The 27,438-nt window shown below is 41.3% G+C and overlaps 1 long non-coding RNA gene across 1 annotated transcript; it reads right to left on the bottom strand.

Moving 5' to 3' along the window:
* Positions 1–5,242: 5,242 nt before the first annotated feature.
* LOC309827718 lies at positions 5,243–21,832 on the bottom strand. The gene is made up of 3 exons (XR_014297234.1): positions 21,763–21,832; positions 14,128–14,252; positions 5,243–5,305 (listed from the first exon to the last, which is right to left on the bottom strand). It is a non-coding gene; the product is annotated as an uncharacterized lncRNA (long non-coding RNA).
* Positions 21,833–27,438: the final 5,606 nt, after the last annotated feature.

Below are 27,438 nucleotides of genomic sequence, written 5' to 3'. Positions count from 1 at the left end.
AGATCTAGTCCAATCTGTCTGAAAGGTGGACTCCTAACAAAGGTGTGTCTTTGAAAGTCACAGCATTTCCTCCACCTTCTCTGAGCAGACTTTGTACCTACAATTTGCCAGTACCTCTGTTGAAATCACAATCTTGGCCCAGTATGGCCTAGAATCCTAAGATTTCAGAGAACACTTAAGCCACTCCCCGGGTTTTATGGAGGAACTATAAATAAAGATGAGAAGCTCAGAGCCAGAGGCAGAAAGCAAGTTATTTTCTAAGAATAGATTATATTTGTTTGCCCATTTAATAAATTCCTCCAACACTGTTGAACGCCACAGCGTAGAAGGCACTAGGGGGCATGCAAGGATGAACAAGGTAATCAGAATGAGGCCCAAGAAGCCCCTCCCTTGTAGAGATATGTGGGTGCGCACATACGCACGCACGCACGTGCACAGTGTAGTGATTATGGGTAAATGGATAATTAGCATATGGTATATTAAGCACTAAAAGTTTGCTGTACATAGAATGGGACAGGAGCACAGAGGGAAGGGTAACTGGCTCTATCAGGATAGTTAATATCAAGTTCACAGAGGAGGTGATTTTGAACAATCAAAGATTTGAAGACACAAAAGAGTTCAAACTGTTTGGAAAAATGTCTGTCAGTAGGTTATAGGATGTCTTGGAGGCAGTCACAGGAACGAGCCCGGGGACAAAGCTCCCCCTGGTATATGGCAGCCATTGTATGTTATAGCTGAGGTCCTGTTCAGCATACCCATTCTCCCCAATGGTCAGGTAACACTATCCTAAAAACTGTATGAAGTATGACCATAAGGTAAAAGTCCTGTATTGTTTGAGCAAATATACTAGAGCTTTTTCATTCACACAATATGTCTTTTCTTTGAAGGTTCTGGGAATTGCTTTTAGAGCCATCTAACATATTTTAGGAAACTCCTCAATAGTGACTTACCAATATTTTGAAAATGATTTTGACTTTAGAAAATAGTGAAAACTAATTTGGAACTAAGCCTGATGAGTAAAAGAAGTATTATGACTTTGTTGAGTGGTATTGTTTTTGGAGAAAAACTGAGCTGTAACTATAAACCAGTAAGTCAGATTGATATCCTCATGTGGTGTAAGACCTGTTTCTAAAAGGCAGTTAACAAGAGAAGATCCAGAAATATTTGGAGTAATAATTTTCAAAGAGTAACTTCCAAAAGTAACTAGTTTAAAAATAAATAGATTTGTATGTAAAAAAATCAATTGTATTTCTTTAAAACGTGTTTGTCTTACTTTATAGTCACACCTTGGTATGTCCACAGGGCATAGATTATACCCCTAAATGGGCTGCACCATCATAAGCTATGGCTGAGACTGAGTGGTTCCCCATAATCTTTCTTCTCTTCTCTGATGTGCTAAAATAGCAATAGCAGGTTATTATGATCTTGTGACTAAGTTCTGGCCAATGGAATATGAGGAGAAGTGATGTGTGCAATCTCCAGGTTGCCATCCCCTTCCTTTGTCCCTTTCCCACTAACTACAATACCCACATGATGGTGGTGAGTCATCTCTGTGCTGTGCAGACGGCGTCAATAATCCAAGGATGATACAGAGTAGGCAGGAAGCCTAGGTGTGACTGTGGAACTGCCATCCCAGTCCTGGAATACTAATTTTGAGATAGCTTGACAAAGGAGGAATCAACTTCTGTATTGTTTATGCCCCTGCACTTTGGGTCTCTGTTATAGAAAACTGGATCTACATCTTAATTAATAAATAGTGGTGGATTGAACAAGAGCATATGAAATACTTGGGACAACTATTACCAATACCAGAAATGCAATGAAAAGGATCTGTTCTAATGAGGTTGTGTTTGGTGACATCTACATAAGTGTTGGAACCAACTGCGATTTTCTTGTCATACAGGGGACTCTGCCATGAGCCTTTTACCGAAGCTGAACTTTTTTTCCCCCCATATTTCAAAATATATCTGCAATGGCACAATATTTTTTCACTGAAAGAAGCTGTCATGTGTCTGGGGTTGTGAGTTTAGAAATTATGAAGGTGTGCTGTGAGAGAGAGGTCATAGGCAGAGGATCAGCTAGCTCTAAACCCAGGATAAGCTAAGCCTTTCATGTGGGGAAGGAAAGGGATGGAGATAGTTTAGTAGACTGTGCAAGACTCTTGATGAGATCTATTGATCGTCGCAGTAGGTTCCCTAGCTCTCCTTTCCACAAGCAGCAGCTAAAGCTCAGAGAACGGAAAAGCTCGAGCAAGCTCAAAGGTTTGAAACAATTTGTCCAAGATCATGTCTGGCAAGTAGTCAGGTGGAAATTCAGACCTACTCTGCTATAGACTATATGCTTGTGTCTGCCCCGCCCCCAAATTCATATGTTGAAATCCTAACCCTCAATGCGATACTATTTGGAGGTGAGGCTTTGGGGGGTGATTAGGTCATGAGGGTGGAACTCTCATGAATGGAATTAGTGTCCTTATAAAAGAGACCCTGGAGAGCTCCCTTGTCCCTTCTGCCACGTGAGGACACAGCAAGAATACGGCCATCTATGAACCAGGAAGAGGGCCCTCACCCAACCATGTGTCACCCTGATCTTGGACTTCCAGCCTCCAGGACTGTGAGAAATAAATTTCTGTTGTTTATAAGCCACTCAGTCTGTAATACTTTTGTCACAGCAGCTCAAACGGACTAAGACACACTCTATGATGGGACTCTGCACTAAAATACCATCTACTCTTGGTAAATACTTTTACCAATTTACTTAATGAAGTAAATTATCTCATCATATGTTTGTGATGCTTGTTCAACTCAAACTGACATATCCCTTAGTCATTCACAATTCCTCTTACCTAATGTGTCCCTTGTTTCTTGCCTCCCTGCCACTAGAGTATAAACTCTGTCTCCAGTTTCCTGCTGCTGCACCCTCATGCCCAGAACGTTGCCTGGAACACTGTAGTCACTCAGTCACTATTTGTTGAGTAAATGAGTGATCAGATGAACCCAAGAAACTGCAATCACCACAATGAATGGTTCACGAGATGTTGGCGGTATTCACCAACTTTCCTTGTCCGTCTGTGTGTTATCTGTCATAGGGAGGCCCACGACACAGGGAAGCTGTGTGCAGGCCATATGTCAGAGTGTGCTATGCATCTTTTACTACCAGTTTGACTTTAACACCATTTACTTCCCACTAATGCTTTTGCAAACTACCCCAAAGCAGCACCATTTTGTACCTATCTAACAAGGTGTGAACAAGAATCCCAAGGTAATGACATTAGTCCCTGAACTTTAGTGATGTGCCTTATTGACTTAAAATGAAGAGCCTGCCTGGCTCCAGTTAGCTGATCCAGGCATGTTCCTAAATTTTGCCTGGGATGGTGAATCTGAGGGAGCACATATATCCCCACTCTCCCTTAGGAGGAGAGGATTCTGGCAGATGGAAGGCAGTTTCCAATGAAGAAGGGCCCTCACTTGGTCCCAGGGCCTCTGAGCAGTTAACTCAGACTCAGAGGGGTGCTTAGCCATTCGATATAGCAGGTGAGTCTATAGCCATTTGGGGCTGGAAAACTGTGTTCCACCAACGGAAATTAGAGCAGTGTGCTGGGAAATTGCAAGGAAGATGCTGTTTTCATTAGAATACATTAGAAATGTGATAAAATGCTCAAGGTTTTTACAGTGGGTAAAGATCACCAAATTAAAGTCTATAAGCCTTTACCTCCTTTCCTGTTCCTGTTCTCAAATGCCATTAAATATTTCATCATCCCTAGGTCATTTTCTTCCCCTTTTAACCTAACTTGAGCCTGACTGTTACATATTGAAATTCCTTAGGATCTAGTCCTTTTAATGCTTATTTTCACTCACTTTAAGGCAATTTTATTTACTTGTATAATTTCAACCACCATCTATATGTTGGTGGCTTCTAAATTTGTATTCTCTGCTCAAACTCCTCTCATCAGTTCCATCTCAGGTATCAACTATCTACTTGATGTCTCTACTTAGATGTTTCACAGGCACATCAGCCTCCAAACCTCCAAAGTGGGAACTTAGAATCTCCCCCCATCCCCTAAATCTGTCTTCTTATGTTTCTAGCTCATAGATGGCACCTGTAAGAAATACATGCTCAAGCCTAGAATCCTAGAGGTTATTCCTGACTTCTCCCTCACCTCATATTCCACAGCAAATCAATGTCCAAATCCTGTTGTTGCTCCTATAGCCCTCCTAATCCATCACTTTGTTTCCACCTACGGTCACCTCCTTGGTCTAATCATATCATTGTTCAGGTCGACCTGGTTATTTCAGGTGGACTACTCCAAAACCCTGCTTGTTATTTTCCCTGAAAATTCTCTTGCTTTCCTTGAATTTCATCTCCACACTGCATCCAGTTGTCTTTCTAAAATGCAGATGTGTTTAAATCACCTCCCTATTTAAACTCTTCATTGCTTTCCACTGCTCCTAAGATAAAGTACAAAAGGCTCAGTGTGTCGGAATGCCCTGCAGCATTGGCCTTGCCTAATGTAAGCCTCACTCAGGACCCCTCTCCTGCCTACTCTCTGGACTGGCCCTTCCATGCTCCTCCCTGTGCCCCAAATGTTCTTCCTCCTCTTCTTTGTCTAGTTAAATCCTCAGCACCCTCCAAGCTTCAGCCTACGTATCATTTTCCTCAGGGCAGCCTTGCCTGACCTGAACTCTAGCTAATTTAGATACCCTGTGTGCTCTTGTTCAGAACTCTTGTCCCCCTTGTTACCATCACATCCCCACACCCGGCTCAGTGTGCAGCCCTTGAAGAGTTTTAAAAACATTTGGTGAATGTAAGTGCAAATAATCATAGACTGGGTCTGGAGTAAGCCAGACTATTGCTATGTAATATTTTTAATGAAAATCGGGGAAAGTAACTCAAATTGGAGGGATATGTTTATGCAAGTTATTGGTGTATGTTGTTATCTGATGTAACATGGTAGTATGCTATTAGATAGAGCTGGGGGAAAATCAGTAGGATGAAATAACCATTTAGAAAACATAAATGGGTTTAAAAAAATCCCCTTTGCACATTCATGCACACACGCACAGAGCAAAGCAAAAAAAGAAACATTTAGAAATATATCTAACAAGAAATATGCAAGATCTGTGTTTTTAAAAACCCTGAAAAAAATCAGAAAAATATAGGACATACAAGAATATTTGAATGAGTAGAGAGACATACCAAATTCCTGGATAGACATCAATCTTGTAAAATTGTTGGTCCTCTCTCTCTCTCTCTCTGTATATTCCCATCAAATCAATGGCTTTTGTAGGGGGCATCCTCTAAAATTTACCTAGAAGAATTGAACAAGTAAGAGTAAGCAATAAAATATTTAAAAAAAACAATACGGCAGGAGTACTTGCACAGTCAGATACTAAAACACAGTCCAACACCAAATAATTAAATTGGTGAGATATTATGAGAACCAACAGACAGAAGAAAGGAACACAATAGAAATCCCTGAAACAGATCTGCGTATATATGGGATCTTATTGTGTGCTAAAGATGACATTTCAAATTAGTGGGGGAAATAATTTTTTTAATTTAAGTATAGTTGATGTACAATGCTATATAAGTTACAGGTGTACAATATAGTGATTCACAATTTTTAAAGGTTATACTCCATTTATAGTTATTGTAAAATATTGGTTATATTCCCTGTGTTGTACAATATATCCTTGTAGCTTATTTTATACATAATAGTTTGTACCCCTTAATCCCCTACCCCTATATTACCCCTCCCCACTTCCCTCTTATGGGGAAAATAATTTTTATTAATAAATGTTATTGGGTAATTGTTTAATTACTTGGAATCATTAGTGTAAAATTCTTACCTCATTCTACACCAGATATACTAATTATGAATTAAAGACAAATTATGGTACCAAAGTCAGAAATTATTAAAGAAAAAATGGACAGGTATGACTACACAAAAGTTTTAATCTTCTATCAAAACCCACCATAAACAAATTTCAACATCAAACAATAAGCTGGAAAAATACTTTAAACATATATAACACCAAAATGGGCAAAGATTGAATGGACAATTTACAAAAGAAGAAATACAAATATTCATAAACAATATTCTCAGTTTCACTATTGAGCAAATAAATACAAATTAAAACAAGATACCTATTTGACTAAAAAATTAATGAAGATTAAATAAAATGATAATATCTGTAGCCTCACACGTTTGTAGAATATCTATTTTTCCTGATGGATCTATGAATGGAGACTGTGTTGTTGCTCCGAACAGCTACCCCCATGTCTAGCGTGAGCTGGCATATAGGAGTCGTTCAGTAAATATTGTTTAAATGAATACTTCCTAATGTCTTTGTGGACTTCAGGAAACAAGTTCTTTCAAAACCTTTTTTTTTTTTTTAGGTGTGTTAGCTTCTGCTTTAAAACAAAGTGAATCAGCTATACATATACATATATCCCCACATTTTCAAAAACTCTTGATGTAATTAATATGGTGTCTTTGGATGGCATTTAGATAATAACTACCAAATGTCTTAAAAGATTGTATATGTTTTGAATAGTGTAACCATATGTGACACAATTTGCCAAATAGGCCTGGCTTACACATCTATTATCCTGTATAGTGAATAATAGTACCCCATTCACACTCAGAGGTCCTGGTTGGGATGATAAAATACATGGTCAAAATACTCAGCAATTGGATACATAATTATGAATGTGTGTTACAAAATCTTTTTGAATTTAATCTATTTAGAGTTATGTATAATTATAAAAAAAAAGGAAGTGACTTAACTGTCTAAGAAAAGAGATCATTTACATCAGTGTTTGTCATCACTGACTGAATATTAGAATGACCTGGAAAACTTTAAAACACTGATAGCCAAGTCCCTCCTGAGACTGAATGAATAAGAACCTCATAAAGTAAGGCTTGACCATTAGTTGTTTTCATAAGCTTTCCCAGTGATTATAATGTGCAGTCAGAGTGAGAATCACTGTTTTAAATGATCTAAAGCATATCTCCACAAAGTAGAATATTCTATAGTATAGACACTAAGGACGCTGCTCTTGAATTGCATTGATTAACAGAGAGATAGTTGTAATACATTAGCATAAAAAAGTAACAAAGTAGCACATTCTTTAGAATCTCGTTTTATTTTTTAAATATGTGTTTTTATTGTGGTAAAATAAATAAAATGTTACCATTTTAACCATTTTTAAGTGTACAGTTCAGTGGCATTAAATACATTCATATTGTTGTGCAACTAATACCACTATCTAAAAATATATTTTTAATTAAATTTAAGCATATTTCATTATACTCAACATATATTATATATAATCATATATAGTTGACTTTTATACATAAGAATAAATCTCAAAGGATAGATACCAAAGCGTAAATGTGACTATGTTTACCTTTCTTCCTTTTGCTTGTTTGAATGTTCTATTTTTTTATAGGTGATATATTGCTTTCATGTTAAAAATGCTAATTTTAAAAATGTAGTAGGATAAAATGTTTCCCTCATTATACTTAAACATATATACTTCAGCCTTGCTTACACAGAATTTAGCTCAATATAGGACATCTTTGGGCCCAATCCACCAGTTTCATTTTTGAGAAGAACTTCAAAGTCTCAGCTATAACGTGGTCCCCATGGAGGAATCCTAGGACAGTCTTACCAAAGACTTGGTCAGAGTGGCCACCACCATCCAGAAATTCACTGTGTGGAAAACAAAGAGCTGCTGGGGGTAAAATCATCATGTATGATAAAATATGGAGTTATGCTGATTTGACCAATTCTTTTTAAAATCCAATGGCTGGGCTATAATTTGGGCAGAAAACTTCTTTCTAAGAATTGTACTTTGTAAGACTTGTCCTGATCCTGTAAATCATAACCAGATACTAGGTTATCTCCCCCAATATTAAAGGTAGAGAGACGGTGAACTGTATGTCTGTAAAAATATTTCCCTAAGTTTGAAGGCAGGGACTGTTTAAGAACGTGTTAAAGTTTCTATGCATTAGGCTTGCATGCTGAGGAATAAAATATGCCTCATCCGGCCATATTTCTGTTAAAGCTACTACAGGTTTATGGGAGTGCTAAGATGGTGCAGCAAACGTGGAAATTAGTGTCACCGTCTTGTAAGATTCTTTATATATTTGCTCATATTTTCAGGAAACATATGATGGTTATTTGGCACTTTCAGATAAGTAGGTTTGTTTTTCAAAATTTTAATTCCTGTCAAATCCACAGCCAATCCATCAGTCCGCTTTTCCACCTCGCCTTTCATAGACAAACACCGTTAAGCACTTCAGAAATATCAGATTAACATTAATACCTGATGGATTAGAAACCAGACAAAAGTGGGCTTAGGCAAACACTGCAAGCGGAGTCTGAAGGTAGGTGTACATCATATCAGTTTCCTTCAGGGCTCAGCTCTCAGAAACTTGAGGGGCAAGAGGCCCATTTAAAAATATTTGCCATTTTGATGAGCTTTCGGGCACCAAAAGCGTCTGCAGACACATCACATAACTCACTTAGGACAGCCTAAGAAACTTTACTGAGAGCAGCTCAGGTCGTGTATCCCAAATAGAAAATTTCTTTTCTTCCCTTTGTCCTTCTCAACCCCACTTCCTTTCTTTCTCCCTTCCCCCCCACATTATGGATAGGGCTGCTGCTCTATGCTGCAATGGTTAAATCCTGTGGCTAGCACTCCAAAAATACTAAAATCATTATACACTTGACAGGACAATGACTTTGGCTTATAGGTGTGCGGAAAAAAGAGCCCATCATATCAGCTCTTTAACACACAAATGGATACAAGGTGAAAAGGCAGCCAAGGCACGTGCTTGTCGCTGGTGTCACTTGGAGTCTGAGTTTATGATTTGCAACATGCCCGAGGCATACGTAGACAATAAAATTGTAGCCACGAAGATGCCTGAAGGCTATTTACTCACAAAAAAAATCCCCCTAAGAAGTGTTCATCTGCCTTCTTTGAAAGTTTCCCTGCCCAGTCTTCTCTGAGGAACAAGGGATTCGATTCTTAGCATCTGTGATAGCCTCTTTGCTATAAAACCTAAATTTCCCCAGAGCACAGCCTATTTTCTCAAGCACCTTTAATACATTGGGTCAAGCTCTTCTTCTTTTTCTTCTTCCTCCTTTTTTTCTTTTTTTTTTTTGAAAAGCTCTCAAGGACTCTTACTGGAGTTTAGGTCATTAAAAATCCCACAGATCATTATTCCTGTAGTCTAAAAGGCTGCTCAAATCAATGGCAAATTATTTCCATTTTCAATAGTTAAGAGTCTATGGGCTTTTAGAGACAGAAAATGAAATCATTCATGATTCTAAGGTAGAAATTAATGATGTAGTTGTTTACTGCCCTAAACACTGATATGTGAGCTGTTGCTACATTTTAGATAAGAGAAATCTCTGCTCCGTCACTACTGGAGGTACTACAATGCCTATTCTGTACATTTTCTGTATGAAAATTTTCATGAGAAATGTTATGTAACCGGTCACTCCTTTTGTTTTCCCTTGCTATAAAGGAATGAAAAAAGACTTTGTTAATTTCTTGGCAATATTGCCTCATTAGTCTTGGCAAAGTATGGTTTTACGGTTTTCTTACCTTGCTTTCCTCCATTATTTTAGTGACCTCATTAGTGATTTATTATAAGAAGACAACATGCTTTGATCGCAAAATCAAGAGAAAAGAAGTCAAGATGCTGAATAGCAACTTGATTTCACTGCAGAATGATGCAAATCCTTTCCTCGCTCCGGCTATCAATTCTCTTCCAGAGGCTATAAGTTCAGTGGTACCAAGCTCATCCCCTGCTCAGTTATTCAACCAGCTGTTCTGGAGCATGGTGGAGAGCCAGGCGTCTACTTGCTCACTCAAATCCAAAACAGAGTTTGCAAAATACACGTACTGAAGTGTGGTTGTTTTACTAATTAATGATTCCTTACTCCATGGGTGTGTCTCATGCTTTATACCCTACTCTAACTAGCTGGGATGTCAGCTCTTCAAGCCTAGAGCAAATTCCCAGCCACATATTAGGTGTTTAATAAATACCTATCGATTCAAGAAGCTGAAGTGAGAAGACAGGAAGGGAGAAGGCTGCTGGTCGTAGTAATAGCAGTAGTAATAACGAGTAAGAGAAGAGAAAAGAAGGTGTAATGGGAAAAAAGCACAGCTACCTCTTTCAAACTCAATAAAGGAAAAGAGTCCTAAACAATCTCCCAACCCTTGAAGGGTCAATGTTTTAGAGAATATATAATAATCTGGACACTACAATGAACTTTCTCCATCTTTTATTGTAAAGATTTTCTTCATGCAATATTACTCAGCCATAAAAAAAGAATGAAATAATGCCATTTGCAGCAACATGGATGGACCTAGAGACTATCATACTAAGTCAGTCAGAAAGAGAAAGACAAATACCATATGATACCACTTATATGTGGAATCTAAAATACAACACAAATGAACTTATCTACGAAACAAAACAGACTCACAGACATAGAGAACAGACTTGTGGTTGCCAAGGGGTGGAGGTGGGGTGGGGGAAGGATGGGTTGGGAGTTTGGGGTTAGCAGATGCAAACTATTATCTACAGAACGGACAAACAGCAAGGTATTTTAAGTACATTCCCTGTACTGTATAGTACAGGGAACTGTATTCAATATCCTGTAATAAACCATAATGGAAAATAATATGAAAAAGAATATATATGTATAACTGATTCACGTTGCTGTACAGCAGAAATTAACACAACATTGTAAATCAACTATACTTCAATAAAATAGATTTTTTTTAAAAAAGATTTTCTTCAATGAATATTTGTGGTCCTTAGTTACTTGGAAAATTAAACTAATGACAATCATTATTTTTAATAGGCACCTGAAAGACATAAAAATGCCCATGTTAAATATGCATCGAACTCTGAAATCTAAGCATAAATGAAGGCAGCACTTGGGTGGAATCAGCTATGCTCCTCAGCTCCTGTCCTCTTCACTTATTCAGTTCATTCATTTGTTCAAGCACACTGATTCAGTACATACTTCTTAAAATCCAACTACAGGCAATATCATGTTCAGGGTGACATTCAGAAGAAATTTCCTCTGCCCTCTGAAAAATTACAGTCTGGTAGAGATGAGGCACATATATACAACGCTTACAGTACAAAGCCTTGTGTGAGACTGGCAGTAAGAGTAGTTCAGACCAAAGGCTATAGATATTCTGAGCAGGAAGAGATCATCCTATGAGACTGAGGTAATCAGAGAAGGCTGCCTGACAGAGGCAGCATTTAATTGGTTCCTCAAAGGATACACAGGATTTCTATAAACTGAGACTGAAGGGAGGGCTCCTAAAACGTTAAATCGACATTTATTGATCACCAAAAACACAAACATGCTACGAGGGATACACGGATTAAAAAGACATGACCTCTGACCTTGCAGGTTGATGACAGATGTAGAAATGGAACCAACTAACTAAACAGGAGGGCAAAACAGCATAAGAGCTATGGCAAAGGAATAAGCAAATGCCATTCCTGGAGGAGGAACAGCACAAGTAAAAGTCTGCAGGTGAGGAAGCCAAAGTCAGTTGGAGCCAGGAGTGGACTGATGGTGCCCAGCTGCTAAATCCACTGGTGGGTGGAAACCAGACTTCTCAGAGACCCCACCCATGGGGTCAGGTAGACGCTTTCGCCTGGCAGAGTTAAGAATGGGGGGAAGCAGGGTACTGGAGTGAGGGAGGACCTATAGGGCAGGGGATAGGAAGAAGGGGGACTAGAAAGGGCAGGACAATGGTCTACAGCCCCACTAGAGAGTCTCAGTGCTGGAACTCTGAGGCAGTGTAATATAATAGCCTAATTACACGCCTGCCTTCTTTGACAGGCTGGCCATGACCCTGAGGACGTGGTCCTTGCCTGGACTGTTTGCCCTTTACCACTAGGATGCCACTTTGTGCCTAGCACTTGATATAAGCTGACCAAACATTTTCTGAACAAATGAAATGATGAACGAATAAGGTGGAATCAGCCCTTCTCCTTAGCAATATTAGACTCCCATGGGACTCAAAGGATCCAGAAAGATCCCTGACTTCCTTAAAACATCTCCTGGCAAGCTGTGCATTACATTTTATTTTACTCCCTCAGACTGCTTAAAAGTGGATTTGGGTCCACTTCAAATTGTTCTCTCTCTTTTAAGATGCAAATCCTTCTAGAAAGCACTCTCGTTTTGTAACTCATTTTTTAGTTAGATAATGTCTCTTCTATCCTTTGGGGGAGATCAGTGGCCTCTGATAGAACTGTGTTTTGATGGATTACAGACAGGAAATGAAAGGCAATTTTGGATCTCAGGTCCTCAACAGGAGGGCAAAGCCTCAGGATGGGACTCAAGGACAGGGGAACTCGTGGCACTGAAAGGGCTGGGCCTCAGACTAGTTATTTGGGGCAAATGGACTTCTTCTCTGGGTTACGAGATGTTGAAGTCCTCATATATTTAAAGGTGGTGAGTTAAAGCCAGTTTGTAAAATACTGGGTGGTAAGAGAATCCCTGGCTTGATGATGTGAGTACCAGACTTCACGCTTAAGGCATCAGAAGAAGAAAGCCAGGTTGTCCCAGACGTGATATAGGAAAAGTGCATGGCCATTCCCACTCCAGTGAAAGCTGATGTTGGGAGTGCTTGGATGAGTGAACCTACAGTAAAGTCTACCCTAGAAAACACTGACTAATTTTTTTAGTGTCTTTTACACCTGAACCTGGTAGAGATGTGCTGGGGAAGGGGAAATATACATGAGGCCTCTTTCTTTGACATTAATTATGAGGACCTTTGGTGACTCAAGGGTGGCCATGTTCATAATTTAGACCTGACCATATGAGGTCCACAACTTATCTCCCTTCATTTTCTAGAAACTTCTAGCTTTCTTTTTCCAAGAACCTTTGATCCCTCTCTGTTATAAACATTACAGTCTACTCATATATGTGTGTGTGTGTGTGTGTGTGTGTGTGTGTGTGTATTTTTTAAAAAATCAACTTTCTTTGAATCGACAGCTTTTCTCTTTCCAGTATCTTATTTTTCTCTTTCCACTTCCAGCTAAATTTCCATATTTTTGCCTTCACTTTTCCCTTCCAACAGGCTCTTAATGTTAATCTCTTGTTAATCTCAATCAGCTGCTTCCCCTCTGATGTTTTCTGTGCAAAGGGCACTGATGATGTCGATCAGCATTTGTCGTTGCTCCAGGGCTCCTCCTTCATGGTCTCCTGTGTTCAGTACTACTCATCTTTCGAAAACTGATTCCCCTTTTGGCTTGCAGAACCCCACACTGTTCTGGTTTTTCTCCCACTCTAAGCATTCTATATTTTTTGTCGTTTCTTGGTCTTTCCTGCTTCTCCTGCCCCCTTAATAACAGGCATCGTACTCCAAAATTCAATTTAGGCTTTCTGCTTTTCTTGCTTTTCATTCTCTCTAGCAATTTATGTATTCATCATTTCAATGAAGAAAGCTCCTAAATCTGTAGTTCTCCATCATTCTTTTTATCTAAGTGCAGTCCTGTATTTTCATCTGTCCCGAGAGCATTTCAGTATCAGTGTTTTGCAGTCAGCTCAAGATTTTCAGAACTAAACAAGCTCTTTCCAACATAAATATTTTATCAAAAAGTTTCCTTTTTACTTCACCAGCTTCAAAATCCCCAAGTCACTTTTACGATTCCATTCACTATTTGGTTTCCAAATCCTGTCAAATCTTCCTTTGAAATGTGCTTCTTTATGTCTCTTCATCCCTCACGTTCTCACCGCCTTCATCCGAGCCATGGCCCTTATCAGCTCATTCCTGGATTACAGAAGAAGCTACCTATCTGGCCTCCCCGACCCCAAGCCCCCTCCTCTCCAAACTCACCTTCATGCCATTGCCAGACTAATCTTCTTTAAATGTCACTTTCATCTTGTCACTGTCTGCTCAGAAGCCTTCAATAGCCCTTTAATCATACAAATGTGAGCTGAAGGCAACCTTGGAGTTCATCTCATCCAACCCCTTACTTTACAGACGAGGAAACTGAGGTTCAGCAAGAGTAAGTGGTTACTCAAGGTCCCCATTAATAAACCACAGAAGGAGGATTGAAAGCCAGGCTTTTACCTTGGTCAGTGCTCTTTCGACTTCAACGGTATTTTCCAAACTTCCATTCACGCACCACCTTCAGGACCACATCTGGATGCTGCTTACAGCACTTCTTATTTCATACATTGTTAACTGTTCTGCTCCTAAAAAAAAAAATATATATATATATATATACACACACACACACACACACATATACACACACACACGTATATATATACATACATACATATATATATGTAAATGTTATATCACAGCTGTAAAAGGAAAACCATTATCACTTAATGGAATTAGAAGTAGAAGATAATCTTAAAATTAATACAATGGGGACACAACCATATTATTAACTCATAGGTGACAATTTTGCCAACCAAAGTTTCTGTTCTGGAGGTCTATTTTCTCTTCCTCTTACAAAGGAAAATTAAAATGTAATAGAGAGATGGTAAAGTCTTACTAGCATAACTAAAGGAATTGAAAGGGGAATAACTTTCTCATAAAACGATTCAATGTTTCTTAATGCTTAGTGTCTATCTATGCCTAAAATTGTCTTCTGTGCCACATGTTTAGAGAAACACAACAATTCATAAGGCTTCCTTTTTGCTACCAGTACTTTGCTGAATAATCCAATTCTCATTGACTACAGCCTTTTCTAAATTCTACAGCATATTCTTCAAACTAAATTTTGGAGTCATTTATCTACTCTCACATATGATTCAGTAATGCTTTTGTGTGTTAATTTCTTTTCCCTACCAACAATGTATGCTACTTGAGGGCAGATGTCTTCTCTTCCATGGCTTCCCTGTCCCGGCAGACCTGGTTTTGTGCTAGGCACCCACGAAGTCGACCAGTGAGTCCCTTGAGATGTTCACCACATGGTAAGGGCTCAGAGTGATGCTCACCAACGTTTTGCATATTTAAACATTATATCAAGAGCTTTGGGTCTTTTCAATGAGAGAGGGCCCACCTGTTATATTTTCTGCAATAGACAAGAACTTTCATTAACATAATCATCGTTTGCCTCAGTAAAGCATAGTAAAGGAGGAACTGTTTGTAGTGAGATCATCAATAGTTAGGAGGCATTCCTAGTAATAAATAATAAGTAAAAGAATGATGACATAAAATATCACTCTCCAAGCATTTGGTTCATGGTCAGATTTCTATAGGTGGAAGACGACTTCAAGGTTACAGATTATCTCATCTTGCAGGTGAAGAAGAGACCCCAAACTGGAAGGTGACATACTTGGCATTTCAAAGCAATTTAGTGGCAGAGTTTACAGTCAGCCTCTTCACTCCACAGTGAGCCCAGATCCCACTTTGCCTGAGATAGTCCTGGCTGAGGCCCCATAGTCCCAGCCTCTCCCTACTTACATGAACATGTTCACCTATTTAACTACTCAGTGCAACATTCTTCCTCCTGAATTAAAATAAATAACATGTTTATTTCTTTTTGCACATTTTTATACATTAATGTTCCTCCTAAAGACTTTTGGCTTTGCTTCTAAACCCCAAACGATCAGTCAATGTCAGGGAAACAAACACTATTTTTCTCCATTTATATAGAGATTTTCTATATGGACTGCTCTTCTGAGCCGTTAAATTTACATGAGCAACAAATGAATTTTCGACAACACCATTTGGCTGCTTTAATAGAAATAGAGGTCTAGTGTGTTATTACTGTTACTATAGAAGGTGAATGACCTGTTACAATTAACAGGAGAACTGTTCACCAGAATTTATGGATTTTGTTCTTTTTAACCTAATGAGCACTGCAGCGTATTATCACTTATATCACCCTAGATTGCCCAATCACCCTGCATAATATTACTTCAATCCATTTTGAAATAGGCCCAAATTGTCATTTTTTTTGTTGGAGTAATGATCAAGTATTGATGTTTCTTGAGTTCATACAAATGGCTACAACCTCCTTGCACGCAGCCTGGTCAATAGAGTCTGATGTTCACATTAGGGATTTGGAAATCAATGTAGTTTTCCTGTTATTCTTTTATGATTAAATCAATTGAAGTTATTTACTCATAGCAGAAAATATGGGTGATTGCCAACCCTATGGCTTAGTGAATTGCTTTCTCACCACCGTTGCCCTGTAATGAGAAGGTACATATTCACTTCAGAGGTTGACTAAAACCTGTTCATGTATAGCAGCAATTTGAGATGCAGAAAGTGTTTATTATTAAAGGCTAAGAGTGTTGAATGCCAAAGGGCATCTTTATCACTTGGCATTGCATTAGCATTGACAAAGGAGGGAAACACGCCCAGAAAACCCTTCAGCATTGGGCAAATGGCGCTCAATTATAGAAGCTGAGCCCGGCAGCAGCCAATGGGTGTTCTTGCCACATCCTTTCTGGTATACGCTGTTATGCAGAGACCCTAGTTAAAGACAGTGGAAATGTCAATTAAGCTGAATGGACAGGGCCTATTTGTTGATGGGTTTTCTCTCTCTAGCATGTGGTGGGTGACCTACAGTGTTTCGATGCGAGAATAAATAATGGCTTGTATAACATGGGTTGCATTTAATGTGCTTGAATGCAAAATAGCATAAGGGAAAAAGCAAATGGAGACAGCATTGGAGATGACTGTGGAGGGGGGAAGAGGCCATGCAAGGAAGCTGCATGCAAGTGACATCACTTGCAAGCCGAGAAGAAGGTCATTTGCTCTTGTATTCTCTATCTGAAGTGAGTAACAGGCAAACGATAGAAGAATCATTTCATTTTTAGACCAGTTCTGTGCAACCAGCTGCACTGGACCATGGTGATGCCAAGTCCTTTATAGTTACTTGATCTTGCCATCATGTTTGATGAGAATAGTGCAGAAGTGGGAAATATGAGTTGTTTTGGCCAAGTTCTCCTAAATGGTCTGGATTGCGCTTAATTTCTTTAACTTCTTTCCTCAATAATATCTCATAGAAGAAGAAAAATAATCATTCTGACAAAACCTTATCTGAAATTTGACTTTAAAGATTTGCAGTTTGCTTTTTAGGGAATAGTAATGAAATAATCCATATTTTTATGAGGGAGGTCCTGGTTGGCTGGGGTAGGGATTCAGGGACATCTGGCTGGGAAGGCAAACATTATCTTTCCCCCACCTATATGCACCCACTAATTTACTGAGAGAACAAGGGGCTGCTCTGAAAAGTCCTCGGGCCGTGTCTATCTTTGAGGTTCCAGAACACAGGCATGTCTTACTACCTGGAGTAGGGTGGAAGGTGGGGAGGAGGAACATGGGTCAAATGGCAGAGGAGGACTCTGAGCCACTCAAGAAAGAAGACAAGGGAAGTGGGGTGGGGAGGCATGATGGCTGGGACCTGGCCTCCGTTTGTATTCCTCCAAGGAGAACACGGTGCGGCAGGGGCGCATGCTGGTTTCCCATGAAACTTCCTATACTCCAACCAGCTGGCACATGCACGTGTGAAGCAGAATGGCACTGCCATTAACGACGCATGTTCCACAGCCATGTTCCAGGTCCACCTTTCCTCCTTGTCCGCCTCCGGCTATTCTTCACTAGTTTGTGCTTCCGTTTTCTTGTCTGTAACATGCGGGTGGTAGTAATGGAAGGTACTTCACAGAGTCTTTGTGAAGATGAAATGAGTGAATGCATGCAAAATGCATTTAGAACAGTGAGGGATAAGCTCTCAGTAAATGTTAGCGATTATTACTATTGTCACTCTGGAGTTATTACTATTGCAGATTATAGGTAAACAAAAAGAAGCCCACTCATACTTCTTGACATTTCAGGGTACTGAGCTCACTGCCGCGGGCCCCTCCGAGCAAAGCATAACACACAAAGGGAAACAGCGAGTCCCCTCTTACAGCGCCACTGAGGCGAGGCTGCCTTCAGCCCTCTACACTTGGGATCAAAGGATTAACAGCAGTGGCCATGGCGGCAGGGAACTGTCCTGAATTCACAAAGTAGAGGGGGATCCTGGGTGGGCTTCTGACAGCAGCGGGAGTGGCAGCAGTGAACCATGGCTCATCTGTGGCCAAGCTGCGGCTCCACGGGGATGGCTCAGAATCAGCTGGGGAGGAGGCGGGTGATGAGAGATGGCAGTGGGGTCATAAATCCAAAGTTCTCTCTGGAATGTTCAAAAAAACTTGCAGGGAGGAGGAGGAAACTCAGTGGGTGGGATGGATCAAAGTTTTAAAGTAACCTAGATGTGGGCTAAAGATCTAGAGAAATCTGGGATTCAGTCACAAGGAGACTACACTGGAAGCACCACTGGGAGGCCCAGGGTTGTCTGAGTTACATGTTATGGGGTTTCTCTGGTGTTATTTGAATCCTGGATCATGCACTTGTGTACCAGGGATTAACCACTGCTCCAGAGATTAGAGCTAATTGATTTGGTTGTTGAAACTCCTCCTCAGGCATAGAAAGTGCTTGTCTGAATACTCAGGAGAAAAGAAAATACCTTGTAGCCTTCCAGAGCTTGCCGAGTGTGTCAATTTTCCTTCTATCTCTAGGAAAATACAAGGAAAGGAGAAGGGTCCCTAGAAAGTTATCCTTAATTCCTCTACATTGGTTAGAGAATTTCCAAGAGTAAACCCTTTTCTGGAGAAAATGAAGCAGCTGGTGGCAGGTATGGCTAGAATCCTCATCTGTAATGACAGCCCCCCTCTACCCTAACCTGGGCATGTCCCTGACCCTGGGCGTGCCCTCTCATAGGGTGGAATGGAGAGGAAGTGCATTCAGCAAACTGAGGAAGAAGAAAGTACTGGAACACTGGCTGGCACAGGTCACACAGAAGGGCCAGCATGGCTGGCCTCAGAAGGGGCAAGGAGAAGGTGGTAGGGGGAGGGCCTGATGCCCGTGCAGGTGAACCAAGCAGACGGGATGAGAAAGGACAGGTTAGTCAGGTGTTCACACGTATGGCCGGCCTCGCAGGTGTTGTCCTAACACTTAGCAGCAGGCAGGGGGCAAGTCTCCCCAGGCATGGTGGTTAGAAACCTTGTTTCACAAGGGCCCTGCCACAAGATGTAGTGTAGGTGGTACCAGCCTTGAATAAGTCCCACTGTTAGCCTCAGAACCTGCTGTGGGGCGGGCTTCCAGTTTCCCAGAGGAAGGGGAGGCTTAAGAGAGAACTACATTCTGTCTGAAAGAGTTTCAAAAGTTCCTGCCGGTCCTTCAGTGCTCAAAGCAGCCAGCCACTGCATCTCTCAGAGTTCGGTCCAGTGCAGTTCAGGCCGCTGTGATTAGAGGAAGCAACTCCTAGCCCCAAAAGGCAAAATGCTGAGACTCAGTGAAACAAGCCTACTGCCATTTTGTGTTTGTTGCATCCAAGAGAGTGGTTTCCTGGGCTTTCCTGGTGGCGCAGTGGTTGGGAGTCTGCCTGCCAATGCAGGGCACACGGGTTTGAGCCCTGGTCCGGGAAGATCCCACATGCCGCGGAGCAAATAAGCCCGTGAGCCACAACTACTGAGCCCGCGTGCTGCAACTGCTGAGGCCCGCGTGCCTGCAACCTGTGCTCCACGACAAGAGAGGCCACTGCAGTGAGAGGCCCGCGCACCACAATGAAGTGTAGCCCCCGCTCGCCGCAACTAGAGAAAGCCCACGTGCAGCAACGAAGACCCAACACAGCCAAAAATAAATAAATAAAATAAATAAATTTATAAAAAGAAAAAGAGTAGTTTCCCGGTGGATCAGCGTAGTTTTTCCTGATGGACCCGAGTATTGCCTCTGGGCTTTCTGGGAGGGGTGAAGGATGCAAATGGCACTCTCTCCTCCCAAATGGCTCAGGTAAATCTGGAAAAAATTCCTGAAGGAGAATCTGAAAAATCCAGGACGCCCATCAAACAAAAGGAAGAGGGAAGAGCATGGGACCAGCTAGACCTTTGCCAGGCAACCATCATAACTTACAACCTCAGGTGAAACTTGTATTGAATTTTGAATCAATACTCTGCCTTCCACAATAAGGAATGGGGGGAGGGGGTACTCTAAACAAGCTCAGGGGCCACCGCCTCTTGCTATGTGGAATCCAAAGACCAGCCACAAAGTCCACTGAAAGATGAAGAAGATACAACTAGAGATAAGGGCTGTGGAATCAGCTTGCCCCTTTTGCCTAACCTCAATCTCTGATCTTCTGCCTTGGCAAAAGCAGTGGCCAGCCTCAGGATACCCAGGGGCATGACAGAACTCCCTGGAATCAGCAGAAACTTTGTCCAGGACACCGACAACCTCAGAGGATGAAACTGTGACCAGGTAAGGGCAGAGGGCAGAGGCAGCCTGAGAGAACTGCCCTGGTCCAGAGGGGGTCAAACTCCTAGGGAAGGGGAACCTTGGTTCTAAGGGGCCTTGGCTCAGTCTAATTTACCAGCACATGCAAACAGCCCAGAGATTCTTGAGTAGGGACAGAAGTCCTGCAGTTACCAGATGGGAGATAACATGCTTGAAATTTGGGCTTTTGGGTCGATTACCTTAAATAACAGCTACTCATAGTTGAAGCTGTGCAGGGGGCAATGGGAGCATGGAAACAGGCAAACTGGCATTGTGGTCTCTACCAGCGTCCTCCCGTGGGGGGCAAACCTCCTGGAGAGATGCTTCTGAACCCATGGGGTGGGGAGCCCACAGCATATTCGTCAGGATTACTCGTGAAACCATAAACTCAGCACTGTCCAGGCTTCTCCTCCTCCTGTAGCCTCATCTGGCATTCCAGGTGCCAACCTCCTCCTGACCTATGGAGACGGAAACAGAAGAGCCAGGAGGGCTGGCCCCTGCAGCCAAATGTCAAGTGCATTTCCTGTTTTATCTGGTGTCTACTGAGGAAATATACGAGGCAAACGGAAGGGGCCATCCTACTTCTCTCCCTCCTCCCTTCCCTTCTCTGTCTTCCAATAAATGCTTACTGTGCAATGACTAGGTATCTATTCGTACCCAGATCCTAGATGTTTCTGGTCCAGGAGTAGAGATTAGACGCATACATAAATAACCCTATTACAAGGCCAAAAGGGATAAGAGCTGGTACATAATGTGCAAATGGTGCCCAGGGTTTTCGAATGCAGGCCCCCCTGTGCTTTCAGTTCAATTTTCAGTTCTTTTTCAGCTACCTAGGGATCCATTTAGTACAAAGCCAGGTAAAAATTATCTAATGGCCCCATTATGGTTTGAAAGAGTTGTTGAGTCCCGTTTGGTCACGTATAGAATTTAAAAACACATAATCAAGCCATAAAAGTGGCAGATCTCCTTTTTGAGCAGGTTGTGTTTTGGGGGGGTTTTTGTTTGTTTTTTGGAGGGAGGAGAGGCATTCTTACATGGTTCTATATCTGCAAACATTTGTTTATCTGGCTCTCTATCACTGTGTGTGACTCAGGATGCAGTCTTCAGGGATGGACATGCAGGATGATGATCCCAGCCCCACAGTGGCTCTGGCACCCTTGGAGGGAGCAGCAGGGCTGGCATGAATAGCTTCCTTCTGCGGCTGGGTTGTAAGGGTTCAGGCTGTATAGGGATCTAATTGACTGCTACCTATGTGGTATTATTGCTAGTGCAATACACAAGGTTGGGAAAGCGCTTTGGGGGGCCTAAACCGAGTGAGGGTAGTTTGAAGACTCAGAGATTTTATAATCTGGTCATCTGTCTAGCTGAACACCTAGCACATTATCTGCTAACACTATTCAGAGAAGGAAGCAAATGCATGAGATCTCATACCCAGGACGACCTGCGCGCCAGTGTTCTGTCGGAAGCTGGTGCATTCCTGGCACTCTTCCTCTCACACAGGTGAGCAGAGGACTGGCAATTTCCTCTTGGTTGAAGGAGATAGTTACAGGGATTGGGCTTCCGGGTCTAAGATGCACCTGTTAGGAAGGTAGAGTTGAATAAACTGAGCTTAGCCGTACATGCGTTATCAGAAGCAGCTTACTTAAAAGGTAATGAGAGCTAAACACCATAGTTTCACATGACTGTAAAGCCCAAACCTTCCTGCTGATCCCTTTTTAAAATGCTTCCAGTATCCTCCCAAACAATAAAGGAGTCTGCACTGAGCAGGAAGTCAAGCTGGACAGCCCAGCAACACGGTGCACAGACCAGCATCCATTACTTTGGGAGGAAGATCCCAGGTATTTAATACCCTATTCCTGAACCAGAGCAGTTAGAATTAGGCTTACTGGTAATAATAATGGGACATTTGAAACATTGATCATTGAGAAAGAAGAATAGTTCAAAAATTTTTAATAAATAGCTTTCCCAAAGCATTTCCTTTTACATTTCTGAAAGACACTAACAGCTCTTAAAAGTTTAAAAATAATGAACTTGATCTGTCTTCTTCCCTGAAGCTTTAGTTTCCTAAAGTATTTTTATTAGTTTCCTATTGCCACGGTAACAAATTACCACAAAATTATGGGTGTAAAGCAACACACATTTATTCTCTTATAGTTCTGGAGGTCAGAAGCCTTAAGATCAAGGTGTCAGCAGGGCAGCCTTCCTTCCTTCTGGAGGTTCTAAGGGAGAATCCATTTGTGTGACTTTTCCAGCTTCTCGAAGCTGTCCACATTCTCAGCTCGTGACCCCATATCACTCAACCCTCTGCTTCAGTCTCATCTCCTTCTCTGACTCCTTCCCGCCTTGCTCTTGTCTGGACCCCTGTTGGTTACACTGGGTCCATCAGATAATACAGGGTAATCTTCTCATTGCAAGATCCTTAACTTAACCTCATCCACAAAGTCCCTTTTGCTACTTCAGGTAACATATTCACAGGTTCCAGGGACTAGTACATGGACATCATCGGGAGGCTACTCTTCAGTCAGTCACAGTATTTTATCGTGAGGAATATTGCTCATTATAAATGGGGATCTTGGTGGCTTTTCTTTTTTCATATTCAGGCTGTATTACGATATATTTACCCATCTGGAAATTCAGCCACAGAAGTGGCATGTTCATGTGTCATCTCTCTCTAACCCTCCCCACCAAACAACTGAGACAAAGCCATATCTATACGGTAGGTTGCTGGACACAGTTGCCTCAATGTGTTAGAGTATACAATTCTTTAGGGTATTTACATATAATTACGTAAGCACATAATTGTTGCTTTTAATGTAATCATCACTGCTAATTCTTGAAAATATAACCGCTTCAGGTTTATAAATCAATCATGTTATGAAATTTCTTATGCCCTATATCATAGTTTTGTTCCAGTTTATCATATTTAGATGTTTAATTTAAAAAACATTGATGACCATTTTGAAGTGGAGAAGTTGCATCTTTTTTCCTCTGAACATAAAAGAATTATGAGTAAACTAGTATTTGGGAAGCATAATATAATTTTATGCTTTTAATGAAAAGTGTGATTAGGCATTGGAGTCGGGCATGCCAAATTTCAGTCAAAAGTAAAATTTATGGCTGCATGTTAGGTCCCTTAAAACCGGGGCGTATAATGGAAATCGTGACAGGTGCTTAATTATAACGATGCTACTCAATGTGGATACAATAAATATGCTAAGCTAGTTCATACAAAAACTGACGCAGCCTAGAAACCTGTGAGTAACATGAACCGTCACCAAATGGCTACATCTTTTGAATTCACTTTAAAAGCAAGTGGGAAGGGAGAATGCCTCACAGATTCCACTCAAGGCTGCTCCTGACTCATAGCTCTATGACATGGGGACTTAAGAGTCCAACAGAAAAGGAGCAGGACAGCATCTCTCAGCAGCATGGAGTCCTAACTGTGTCTCCCATTGGTCTGAAAAGCTGATCTCTAGAAGAAGTCAGTCTGAGTGAGCGTTTGAGCAGGTGATGCTGTCTGACTGGCAGTAGCCATCTGAATACAGTAAACATGCTGATAGAAGTTTGTAGAGGGCCAGTCGGAAGGGGATTTGCAGTAACTCTGTCAGCAGGCAATAAAGGTATGAGAAAGTGTCAAAATATGTGAAGGTAAGTGATAGGGAAGCGATCTCCACACATGCCTGTCAGGACCCCCGAGAAATGGGTGAGCCTTTTGCCGTGACAGACTTGTATTTCCCATTATGGGTGAAAAGAGACAACATTTAGTCAAGTTCAGAACTGGAGGACTGCAAAAAAATCAGTAGAGGCCACATTTTATTTCATGGAAACAACTTAATTCCCCAGTTGATAAGAGAGCACAAGATATTGGGTGGCAAGTTAAGTAATCCTGGATGAATTCTGCAGAGCAAACTCTGCTGGACAAGTCAGTGTGGTGAGAGGACAGGAAAGGAAATTGGATCATGGCACTAGAGAGCTGGAAGGGATTAGAGATCACTTCAGTGTGCACAGGAATCACAGAGAATCTGGTTACAATGCACATTCTGATTCAGTAGGTCTGGGATCGGGCCTGAGCTCCTGCATTTCTAACAAGCTCCCAGGTGATACGGATGCTGCTTGTCCGTAGAACACACTTCAAGGAGCAAGGATTTAGAGAATTCCCAATAGGCAATTCTTGGTTCTTTAGGGATCCTTGAAAGAAAAAAATAGAAGTCAAGTTGCTTTCACAAAGCTTAAGTGATGTTGGGTATTTGGGTATTTCTTTTATTCAGAATAAGATAGTAAGTAGCTGAAGATGCTGAATGACTGTATGTGATTGATAACTCCCTGAGATTCTGGCCTCAGACTGCACATCTTTACTACATTCTAACTATATGCCCTCAAGTAATTTTCAGAACTCCTTCCTGCCTCAGCCCCATCATCTGTAAACAGCGACTGACAATAAAACCTACCTGGCAGGATTGTGGGAGGATTAAATCAGTTAATATATGTAATGTGCTTACAGAGATACCTGGCCCAGTGCAAGTTCTCAATCTGCATTAGCTCGTGTTACTGTCTGATGTGCAGGTTAGTGGTGTTTTGGTTTTGATTTTTCAGAAAAACAGTCATTATTTTTTAATTCATTCAGAATGTTAAACCACATCTTCAAATCTAGGGTACAATTTTCATAATAAAAAGTAGGGAACCTTTCAGAAGGGGGAAGAAAAACCCAGGAGAGCTAAGTTTCTTGACCAATGCACACAGCTACTTACAAAAACAAAGCTAGAATCTGGGTTTCAATCCCTGGTTGAAAAGTATAGAAACAGAGCAGGACCCTATGGGGCCTTCCCAGGAGAGACCCCCATCTCCCCATGTCTTCCACGTGCCTTCTGTCTGTAGAAAAACTTTAGCCAAAGAATAAATTTAATCAGAGAAGTGAGAAAATGCAGAAGCAAAGGAAAGCAGTCAAACAAGACCAAATAATAGTTGAGTCATTAAACAAAGTCAAGGACATTTACTTCCTCCTCAAGGTCTATAGATAATATTCTGAGTCATAGCCTTTGAGCTGTTTTGTAGATACTGGAACCCCCATCAAGTGGAAGAAGTTAACTACGTGATGACCAGATTGTAGCCATGACATAAGCTGCCACAACTCTGAGAACTGGCCTCAAAGAAATGGGAGCAACTCAACCCTGGAACAAAAGACTAATTGTACTTAAAACAATCAAGATGATGCTGATCAGATCATCACAGGGCTAATTTCAAGATGGTTGTCAGAACTAACAGACAGATGAGACATGTAGCACCCCTTCTGCCTGTACACCCCTGAAACTCCCCCTTTAAAAGCTTTTGCCCCCCCGATCAGCAATAGAGAGTTGGCTTTTGGACATGAGTCCACCTTCGCCCCTGGTTGCCAGCCTCCTGAATAAAGCAACCTTTCCTTTCTACTAACGCTTGCCTCTCAAGCATTGACTTTCGACTGGCAAGCAGCTGGACCTTAGTTTGGTAACAGTGTCTCTCTCTTTTTTTTTTTTTTTTTGGAATTTTTTTTCTTTCTTTTTTTTTTTAAATTTAAATTATTTTTTAAGTTATTTTTGGCTGCGTTGGGTCTTTGTTGCTGTGCGCGGGCTTCCTCTAGTTGCGGTGAGCGGGGGCTACTCTTTGTTGTGGTGCACAGGCTTCTCATTGCGGTGGCTTCTCTTGTTGCGGAGCATGGGCTCTAGGTGCATGGGCTCAGTAGTTGTGGCTCATGGGCTCTAGAGCGCAGGCTCAGTAGTTGTGGCACACGGGCTTAGTTGCTCCACGGCATGTGGGACCTTCCTGGACCAGGGCTCAAACCCATGACCCCTGCATTGACAGGTGGATTCTTAACCACTGCACCACCAGGGAAGCCTGGTAACAGTATCTCTTAACTCTAAAAATACTTTCCAAAGCATTCCGATAACTTAATCATAACAGTAGGTGAAATATGATTCACGGTCAAACTTTTTAAGCAAGTGATGCTATTTCCATTTTCGCACCATTCACTCTCTTCCTGAACTCTTACAATCTGGTCCCACCACAGACGAACCCAATGGTCTAATATCAATATTCATTCTTCTTGGCCCAGTGTTGCCACATCCATCCATTATTCATTTTTTTTCTAAATTACACTTTTCTAACTGTGAACTTTTTAAAAATTGTGTTGAAATACACATTACGTAAAGTTTCCCTTTTTAGCCATTTTTAAGTATACAGTTCAGTGGCATTAAGTACATTTATACTGTTGTGTTACCATTACCACAATCCATTTCCAGAACTCTTTTCATCTTGCAAAACTAAACCTCTATACCCATTAAATAATAACTCCCCATTCCCTTCTCCCTCAGCCCCTGGCAACCACCACTCTATTTTCTGTCTCTATGAATCTGACTACTCTAAGTTATTTCATATAGTAGAATCATACAGTATTAGTCCTTTTGTGACTGGTTTATTTCTCTTAGCATAATGGCTTCAGGTTTCATTCATACTGTAGCATGTGTCAGAATTTCCTTCCTTTTTAAGGATGAATAATACTCCATGTATATAAATGATACATTTTGTTTATTCATCTGTCAATGGACACTTGGGTTGTTTCCACATTTTAGCAGTGTGAATAATGCTGCTGTGGACATGGGTGTACAAATTCTACGTCTGAACTTCTGCACACACCATCTCCTCCCCTTGGAAACACCCTTTTTCCTCCTCTCCACTGATTAGATTTCAATCAAAATGTCAAAGTCTGGGTTCAAATAACATTGCCTGAAGCTGTCCCAGACACCTCTGATAGCAGGTATTTTGGGGAATGCTCACTTGACACTTATCGTACAGACCAGTGGTCCCCAACATTTGTGGCACCAGGGACCAGTTTTGCGGAAGACAATTTTTCCATGGACGGGGGTTGGGCGATGCTTCCCGCGGTAACACGAGCTACTTGGAGGGATGGGGCGTGGCCGATGAAGCTTCGCTCACTTGCCGGCAGATCACCTCCTGCTGTACGGCCCGGGGTGGGGGTGGGGGGGGGGCGTTGGGGACCCCAAGTATAGACGCTTGTTTTCAATTTATCTTTTCTTACGTGAGTGTTTCATAAGTTTTTTAAGGCGAGATATAATG

This window comes from Grampus griseus (assembly GCF_964374135.1).
Source record: "Grampus griseus genome assembly, chromosome: 9".
NCBI lineage: Eukaryota > Metazoa > Chordata > Mammalia > Artiodactyla > Delphinidae > Grampus > Grampus griseus.
The sequence above is the reverse complement of the archived record's forward strand: the minus strand, read 5'-3'. Positions and strand labels throughout refer to the sequence as shown.